This window comes from Macaca nemestrina, chromosome 8 (genome assembly GCF_043159975.1).
Source record: "Macaca nemestrina isolate mMacNem1 chromosome 8, mMacNem.hap1, whole genome shotgun sequence".
NCBI lineage: Eukaryota > Metazoa > Chordata > Mammalia > Primates > Cercopithecidae > Macaca > Macaca nemestrina.
The window spans coordinates 7,747,425-7,756,788 of record NC_092132.1 but is presented as its reverse complement, the minus strand read 5'-3'; the positions used below and the strand labels follow the sequence as shown (position 1 = coordinate 7,756,788).

The following is a 9,364-nucleotide window of genomic DNA, read 5'->3' as shown; positions in this document are numbered from 1 at the left end:
CTTCTCCTAGTGGACCTCAGCAGGCCTCAGGGAGAAACGGTTGCTTTAGCTACACTGTGGTAAATCTAGGTTCTAATAGCTTATCAAGATAGCCATGACCCTTGTTAGGCAGAGAGATGAGATAATTTCTAGGTACTGTAATATGGCTGAATGGGATAACCATTGACCCACAGCAGGGAGAAAAGACCAGCAGATTTTTCTTTCCAAAGGCTGTATTATTTATGCAACGAGCATGCTGGATTACATCACTTCAACACAACTAAGAAATACAGGAGGAGCGCGCCGGGCGCGGTGGCTCAAGCCTGTAATCCCAGCACTTTGGGAGGCCGAGACGGGCGGATCACGAGGTCAGGAGATCGAGACCATCCTGGCTAACACGGTGAAACCCCGTCTCTACTAAAAAATACAAAAAACTAGCCGGGCGAGGTGGCGGGCGCCTGTAGTCCCAGCTACTCGGGAGGCTGAGGCAGGAGAATGGCGTAAACCCGGGAGGCGGAGCTTGCAGTGAGCTGAGATCCGGCCACTGCACCCCAGCCTGGGCGACAGAGCAAGACTCTGTCTCAAAAAAAAAAAAAAAAAAAAAAAAGAAATACAGGAGGAGCGCTTTCATTATAGATGTACTAAAAGTAGAGTCAACCTTCTGTTTAAAGCTTTCCGTTCCAGGCACATCGCTCTTCCCTTGTTCTCTGCTATACCCTTTCTGCTAATAGTTAATGAACATCCAGCGCTTTCTTACTCTGTTTCACTCTGTAAATGTTGAGATACTAAATGGCCAAGGTATGGTGAGCAGTTTACCTAGTATCAGACACTAAATGCTTTACTTGTGTCATCCCGTCTAATTGTAAAAGCAACCCTATGGGAGAGCTACTATTATTATTTTAAGTGAGATTTTAACATAAGAACTTGATAAAAAAGTAAGTTTAATAGTTTACCCAATGTGATACAGCTCTTCCTCCCTAACAGGATGCCCCAGCCAAAGGTAAATGGGATTACTAGCTGACTTAGACGACTGCAACTCTTATGTTGATTATTATAATGCTATATGATAACAATGGCAAGGTATTCTAGTTGCTGGGAGGAAACATAGCGAAGGCAGCCTGCCGAAAAGACCTTGGAAGAAGGAGGGTAAGTGTTATGCTCTGCTGATAGAGCTGGGTTTTTATTTTACTGCTATTAGTGCCCCCACCTAAAAACACACACCTGACATGATGTGTGTTTTTTACCCCTTCTTCTTTCCCACACATTCAGATTAAATTATTATAGAAAAGTAGTGGCTGGGTGCGGTGGCTCACACCTGTAATCTCATCATGCGGGGAGGCCAAGGTGGGTGGATCACATGAGGTCAGGGGTTCGAGACCAGCCTGGCCAACATGGCAAAACCACATCTCTACCAAAAATACAAAAATTAGTCAGGTGTTGTGGCACCTGCCTGTAATCCCAGCTAATCAGGAGGCTGAGGCAGGAGAATCACTCGAACCCAGGAGGCGGAAGTTGCAGTGAGCCAAGATCATGCCATTGTACTCCAGCCTGGGAGACAAGAGCAAAACTCTGAAAAAAAAAAAAGAAAGAAACAAAGAAAGAGGGTGGTAATGAAGTAGATAGTGTTAAAAATGTGCCTTAGAAGGCCGGGCGCGGTGGCTCACGCCTGTAATCCCAGCACTTTGGGAGGCCGAGGCGGGCGGATCACAAGGTCAGGAGATCGAGACCACGGTGAAACCCCGTCTCTACTAAAAATACAAAAAATTAGCCGGGCGCGGTTGTGGGCGCCTGTAGTCCCAGCTACTCGGGAGGCTGAGGCAGGAGAATGGCGTGAACCCGGGAGGCGGAGCTTGCAGTGAGCCGAGATCGCGACACTGCACTCCAGCCTGGGCGACAGAGCGAGACTCCGTCTCAAAAAAAAAAAAAAAAAAAAAAAAAAAAAAAATGTGCCTTAGAGACAGACTTCCATCTTTTCAACTACTTACCCTTTCTGTGCCCATTTTCCCATTGACAAAATATGAATATCCACCAGCATCACTACATTGATATAAGGATTAGTTAAGAATGTATCCGTAAAACCCTTAGAAGCCACTCAAGGCGCACTATTATTTCAATTACAGTTAACTCATTGGCTGCACCATGAGTCACATACGACCTCTGATGGTCCATGGGCTTGCTGTAAAATCACTGACTTTCACAGCTGAAGGAGGTTTCAGAATCCAGAAGAAGGTCATTTCACTACATCTCAAAATGCACATCAAGCAGGTGCGACATGTGTAAGGGGGTATCACACTGTGGCATCTGCCCCCAAGGGATGGCACTAAGCATGTCACATGTGAAATCTGATTTCCTTTTCACACAGTCCCCTAGGAGGTGTGAAAAACCTGACAGTCAAAGAAACAGGCTCAGGGAGATTATGCAAATTTCTCAATGTCATGCAGTTAATGAAGGAAAGGAAATTCCAGCACTTTATTAGGCAGCATCATATATTTTTATCTGGGTTCTAATTAATGAGACATGTCTAAGGAATTTAATAATTGTACTTAGTAAATTGGTTTCAATTATTTATATTATTAAAAATTCATTTTATTTCCATATTGATGAAATACTGTCACTATTTTATCCTAGCCTACTTTTGGAGGTGTGATAGCAATAATCCCAAATCAGATAATACTTTTCTGGAAAAAAAAAAAAAACACACATGTAAAAACATGTTTCCTTTAAAACATAAAAAAAAATAGAAATCAGACTTTCTATTTTATCTTACAAAAACTGTTTTAAGTTTATCTGTAAAATATCTTTTTGTTTTACTTTCATGAATTTAATTTTTTTTTTTTTTACAGAGATGGAGTCTCTCTGTGTCACCCAGGCTCGAGTGCAGTGGTACAATCACAGCTCACGTAAACTCAAACTCTTGAACTCAATTGATTCTTCTACCTCAGCCTCCTGAGTAACTGGAACTACATGCCTGGCTCATAAAGATCTATTAAGCTGTGTTCAGCAGCTATTTTTTTGTTTCATTGTAAGGTCCTCTGACAGGTAACACGTTCACATCAGCCAGAGCAGTGGGGTGGCAGCAGAAGTCTCATAGGCCATGTTACACACAGAAAACTCCAATCGCAACACAAAAAGTGAAAATAAAACCATAGCAGATGGTCACTACATAGATGTTTAATATTAAACTAATACTTAGTCATCAGTTAGTTTAACAGATGACTAAATGCACACTACCTAAGTCTGTACATGCATGATACATGTTTGTGATCCAAAATAACATGAAATATAATGTCAGCTGGGGCCGGGCGTGGTGGCTCATGCCTGTAATCCTAGCACTTCGGGAGGCAGGAGATTGAGACCATCCTGACTAACATAGTGAAACCCCGTTTCCACTACAAATACAAAAAAATTAGCCAGGTGTGGTGGCAGGAGCCTGCAGTTTCAACTACTGGGGAGGCTGAGGCAGGAGAATGGCGTGAACACGGGAGGCAGAGCTTGTAGCAAGCCGAGATTGCACCACTGCACTCCAGCCTGGGTTACATAGTGAGACTCCATCTCAAAAAAAAAAATATATATATATATATATATATATAGTGTAAGCTGAGCTTTACTCATTTTAGTACCTCCACTTTACATTTATATCTACCATGCCAAATGCTCATTGGTTTTAGTGAAACTGACCTTTTATTCAATCCTCAAATTAATCCTTATTTGGACAGCATTTAATTGCATCTCTATTATATAAATAAAACAAAAGCAATATACAAAATTAAATACTCTCTTACTGTCCCCCAGAAGATTAGAAAATTTGGATATGCTTAAAATCTCATAGAACCTAAATCCTATTCTGTGTTTTAGACTTCATACCCCACAAACTCAAGCTACAAAACTCTCCCTTGATTTAAGAGGTCACTGAAGGGGGTTGAATAGTATCCTCTAAAATTCATGTCTATCTGATTGGGAATAGGGTCTTTGCAGATGTAAATAAGGTACGAATCTGAAGAATAAATCATCCTGGATTATGGTAGGATTATCTAATGATTTGTGTCCCCGTAATACACAGAGGACACACAAATATACTCCAGAGAAGGTCTGGTGAAGACAGAAGCAAAGATTGGAGGGTTTGTTGTCATAAACCAGGGAAGCCTGGAGTTGTCAGAAACTGGAAAAAGTAGAGAAGAATGCATCTCTAGATTGTTCACAGGGAGAGTAGCCAGGTCAACACTTTGATTTCCGACTTTGCGCCTCCAGGACTATGAAAGAACACTTTTTTATGTGATTTGAAGCCACCTAGTTTGTGTTAATTTGTTACAACAACCCTAGGAGATTCATAGAGTCACTGTCCTTAGATCTCCCTGGAAACATGGACCTACTGGCATGCGCTCTTCCCTCTGAAACCACCCAAGCTCATGCAGATGCTCTCTCTTGAGGAGCAACCTTGGCCATATTCCTCAGGGCAGCTCTCTCTCCTCCAGGGCCACATCCAGATGCTAGCCCAGAAAAAGAGGCTGTGCTTTATGTTTCAAAGATGAGAGGTTCCAACCTTCCATTTTACTACAAGGAGCTTTGTTTTCTCCAGGTGCTCATTCCCAAGCAGGTGGGCAGAAGCCACATGGAGTGCTTAAACTCTTTATTGTTATTAAAAGGCAGTAGAGACAGAGAGTCAATTAGACAGAGAGGATGTGTGTGACTACTTTGCATGCCTCTACTAAACAACTCTGGGGGAGATTCTGCTGAGTTGCATTTTCTATTTCTAGACATCATTCTTAAGGTTTTGTGCTGTACAAGGAAGGCAATGTTAGTGCTTTCACTCATCAGGCTTAAAAAATATCTTCACGTTTTTATGTAGAACCACCTAAGAAGGGGAGGGTTCCAGGGGATGGGGAAGATGGATTTGGCTTTTCATCCAAAGGAGCTCACTTTCTCCCTAGGGAGAGGCACAAAGGCTGTAAGAATTTCTAGTCCCACACACAGAGCTTGGTATGTACATCTGCTCTTCCTTCTACCCTCTCCCCATCCTCATTACCTCGGTTGGCATAGGTCATCCAGTGCCTTTTCTTTGGGATACTGTACAGACTTTTGTACCCTTAGCTTGTGGCTCAACCCAGTTGTCACATTTCTGAAGAGGGCCTTTGATGGCCTAATCCAATGCCACCCCCCCACTCCATCGTTCTCTGTCACATCATCTTTTATTTGTTCTCAGCACTTTTTTATTATTATCATGTAATATATATATTTTTCCTTTGTTTGTACTGTATTTTCATTTTGTATCCCTACCCCATTACCACACAACTCGATAAGGGTAGATGAGTCATTTTTTTCTCTGCTGTGTCCCTAATCCCTTGAAAAGTGACTTGCTCAGTGAATGTGTCCAATAAATGAATAAAAGAAGGGAAGAGTGTATGTTTCACAATGCAACCTTACAGAATTCTGTAACTACCAACAGGTTCTTCCTGCCTGCTGCACAAACAAAGATCATGACACTGCAATAAAGAAAGGTGAATTGATGTGAGGCTTGCTATACTATATGGAAGACAGAATTATTACTCAAGTCAATCTCATAGAAGGTTTGGAGGCTAGAGGTTTTCCAAAGGTAGTTTGGGAAAAGGGGTAGGGGCAGTTTGGCAATGGGTGCTCGCCATGGGTTGATTAGGTCAGATATGAAATCATAGAGACTTGCAGCTGTCCTCTTGTGCTGAGTCACTTCTGGGTGGGGCCGTAGGAGCTGTGTCACGTCCAGTTGGAGCCATGGGTGTCAGACATGCAAAAATCCTAAAAAGATATCACAAAAGGTCAATCTTAAGTTCCACAATAATGGTGTTATCTGCAGGAGTAATTGGGGAAGTTGCATATCTTGTGGCCTCTGCAATAATGGATGTCAATTCTTTATTCTTTATGTGTATACCTTAGCAGCATTCAGATTCCTCTATCCTCATATCCCAGTGGTCTCTCATTAACTTGACAAAGGCATTTGAGTTTTGCAGAAAAGCTATGATCATTTAACCTATAAACTCAACATCTGGCAGCTTGAAGGTTAAAGGCAGGATGGAGGTTGGCTAGATCAGATCTCCCCCACTGCCATAATTTTCTTACTGATGTGATTTTTGCAAACATGGCTTCAATTCCAGGACCATCTACTGCAGGGTGGCCGTACCCTTCATGTACTCCCAGGTCTCAGCTGGTAGTTTTCCTACAACCTGAGACCAACATTTCCAGGAAGAATCTTGACCTACCATTTGTTAGTGGTGCCTTAGAGTCTTAGTGAGTGAGTCTTACTAGTCAAAATGAATCCACCACGAGCCAAGGCAACAAAGTTTAGACAACGGAATCTGATTAGCTAAAACTTCCCTCAGGGCTTTGTTCTACCCCTAACAAAGACTTCAAAATCTAATACAGAGAAGTGTTAGTTTTATAGCTAGGAAGCACTTCGTGGGTGCTGAACATGGCCTAGGTGTTTTATATCTATGCATGAACTCGGGGATAAGTGTAACCCTCTTTGTATGGCTGGCTCAGAGAAAGAAAAAAATGTTCAAGACTACATAGTTTGCAAATGAAGCGGAGAGCTGAGACCAATCTCTAATGCCTTATCTCTCACTTTCTCCACTTCTTAAAGTGATGTAACCCTATCTTCGGAAAATTGCATCTTATTATCAAGTCCAAAAGTTAGGGGTTTCTTGGGGCAGTTTTTAAGACAATGACTCCCTGCCAGCTCTGGCCTATTCCTGGGATGACAAATAGTGCCGAACTCTCTGGAATACAGTAGACTAACAGCGCCATCTGATGGTGAGGACCTAACCCTGGGGAGCACAGCAGAACCAACCTTTAGCTGACCCAGGCCTGGATAAACATGACAAGCACCTCTGGAAACAGAAAATCACAAAATAAGAAAATCCATTTTACCTCTCATTTTTATTAAGAGACACTTTTGAATAATTACTATTCATGGAGGTGGGCCTTGAATTCGTGCAGCTGGATATTGTCTTTCCCTAAGCTACTGACATCTGAAGACACTGCTTAAGGTTCTTGGTGGAGGCAAATCCGCACTTGGCATTTTCTGTGAATGTTTTACTCCTGTGAAAAGGGCCTCCTGATCATCCTGTCTGGAAAACTTCCAGTCTCCAGAATGAGAGCAACACTGACATAAAATGTTTCTCCTCTTGGCAGGTGGAAGAAGTGACATCGTTTTTCACAAGCGGAACTCCTACAGAGCACGTACTGGAAGTGCTCAGAGTGGGATCCGCTCTGCTCTCTCTGCCAACTCCTAGCTGATGATCCTGGTCTGGTCACTTGCTCTCTAGGTCACCACTTCTATGTAGAACAAAGAGGATGGTGACAATGACAATCACTAACGTTCTCTTAACAATAAAATTCAGCTTCTAAACAAGTCCATGCCCCTTTATGTTCTAAAGCATTTGGGACTTGTAAAGGTTTAATCGAGGGTAATCACACGCTAAACAGTATCCTCGATTTGTGCGTGATTTCCTGCCAGAGTAAACATTGTGTCTCTCAAGAGTCAGGTTCATTATTTTCTAACACTAGTGAGAGTACCTGGATGACATGGGACCTGGCGCCTCTGAGGCTAGAGGACTTGCCCAGGGGCGTGGGGAGTTTTGTCCATGGGCATGGGGAGTTAACTGAGAGACAGGGTTAGCATGCAGTATCCTGACTGAGAAGGTCGAATTCACTTTGCACCAAACTGTACTAATCCCTTGGTGTTAAATTTAGATTGTTAAAGCTGATCTAAATTAAACAAATCTGCATTGCTGTGTTCGAACAAAGAATAGAACTTCCTGCACTAGTCAGGGTTCTCCAGAGAAACAGAACAGAGAAAAAAAGGGAGATTTTAAAGAAGTAACTCCTATAATAGTGAAACCATCTTTGCAAAAATTATAACAGTAAGAAAATTATCACAGTAAAAGAGATCTGCTTCATTTTGCCTTTAACCTTCAAACTTCCCTATCATTTCTAGATTTAGGCCAAGTTAACTTTAGGATAAACTTAGTTTCTAGTTTAAATAATCATAGCCCTCCCCCAAAACTGTTCCACCTTTGTAAAGCTAATGAGAGACCACCAATTTAGGAGGATGAGAGGAGCCTGCATTCTGCTGAGGTATACATGTAAAGAGGTCACATGATTTGTGCCTTCCCTAATTACTCCTACAGATAATATCACTATTGTGGAACCTAGGATTGACCTTTTGAAATGTCTTTTTTTCTGTTTTTTGCACTTCCGATGACTAACGCACCAACCTGTCCTGTGGCCCCAACCAGAAGTGAACTCAGCATGTGGGAGGACCATTTTCCACACCCCTATGATTGCATCCGCAACTAATCAGCAGCACCCATTCCTTATCCACCCTACTGCCCCCAGCCCCAGAATATCTTTGAAAAATGCTAACCTCCAAATTTTCAGGAAGGCTGATTTGAGTAATAATGAAACTCCAGTCTCCTATCTAGCCAGTTCAAGGTGTGTAAAGATCTTTCTCTATTGCAATTCCCCTGTTTTGATAAATCAGCTCTATCTGGGCAGTGGGCAAGAAGAACCTATCGGGTGGTTACAATAGTAGGGCCTGGCATGTCTGAAACCTGCAAGGTAGGCTGGCAGGCTGGAAATTCAGGTAAGAGCTGAGGTTGCAGTTTTGAGTTTGAGTTCCCCAGGGCAGCAGGCTGGAAACTCAGGCAAAGGTTCCATGTTGTGGTCTTGAGGAGAATTCCAGAACCCGTTCTCCTTCAGGAAACCTCAATCTTTTCTTATAGTTGCAAATTAATTGGATGAGGCCCACACATATTATTAACAACTTTTCTCAAAATTCCTAAACTGAATCACATCTAAAAACATACCTTTGCAGCAATATCAGGACTTGTGTTTGGCCAGACAACTGAGCAACTTAGCCTAGCCAAGTTCTATGTGACACATAGAACATCACAGTGACCATATTTAACCTCTCAATGGGGAGGAATAATCGGGTGGCATGAACTTCAGATTCTGACAAACTGGATTACAAGATTGAATTTGCTATTGACAAGCTGTGTGACTTCAGACAAGCTTCTTAACTTTTCTGAACTTCAAGTTTCTTGATCAAATGGGGTATTAACAGGATTCCTTGAGATAATTTGTATAATTCCTTAGCAGAAGGGCACCTGGTTTGTACACATAATCTGTTGTCTTTTCTCTAAGACACCTTTTCTAATCCTGTCTAAAGCGGCTCTTTTTCCCCTGTAGAATGTAGTTTCAATTCTGATTACATGACATCCAGAGTCTGTATTAGGCAACACTTCTATGACTTTTTCTCTATATTTACTTATTGATTCACTCATTCATTCCTTCATTCATTAAACAAATGTGGTATGTAACCATAAAGATGGCCACTAGTTACTGACCAATTTAT

At 42.0% G+C, this 9,364-nt stretch overlaps 1 long non-coding RNA gene across 1 annotated transcript; it reads left to right on the top strand.

Moving 5' to 3' along the window:
* Window positions 1-992: 992 nt before the first annotated feature.
* On the top strand, window positions 993-7,248 carry LOC139355636 (uncharacterized). Its single transcript, XR_011606441.1, has 3 exons — window positions 993-1,125; window positions 5,423-5,474; window positions 7,141-7,248. It is a non-coding gene; the product is annotated as an uncharacterized lncRNA (long non-coding RNA).
* Window positions 7,249-9,364: the final 2,116 nt, after the last annotated feature.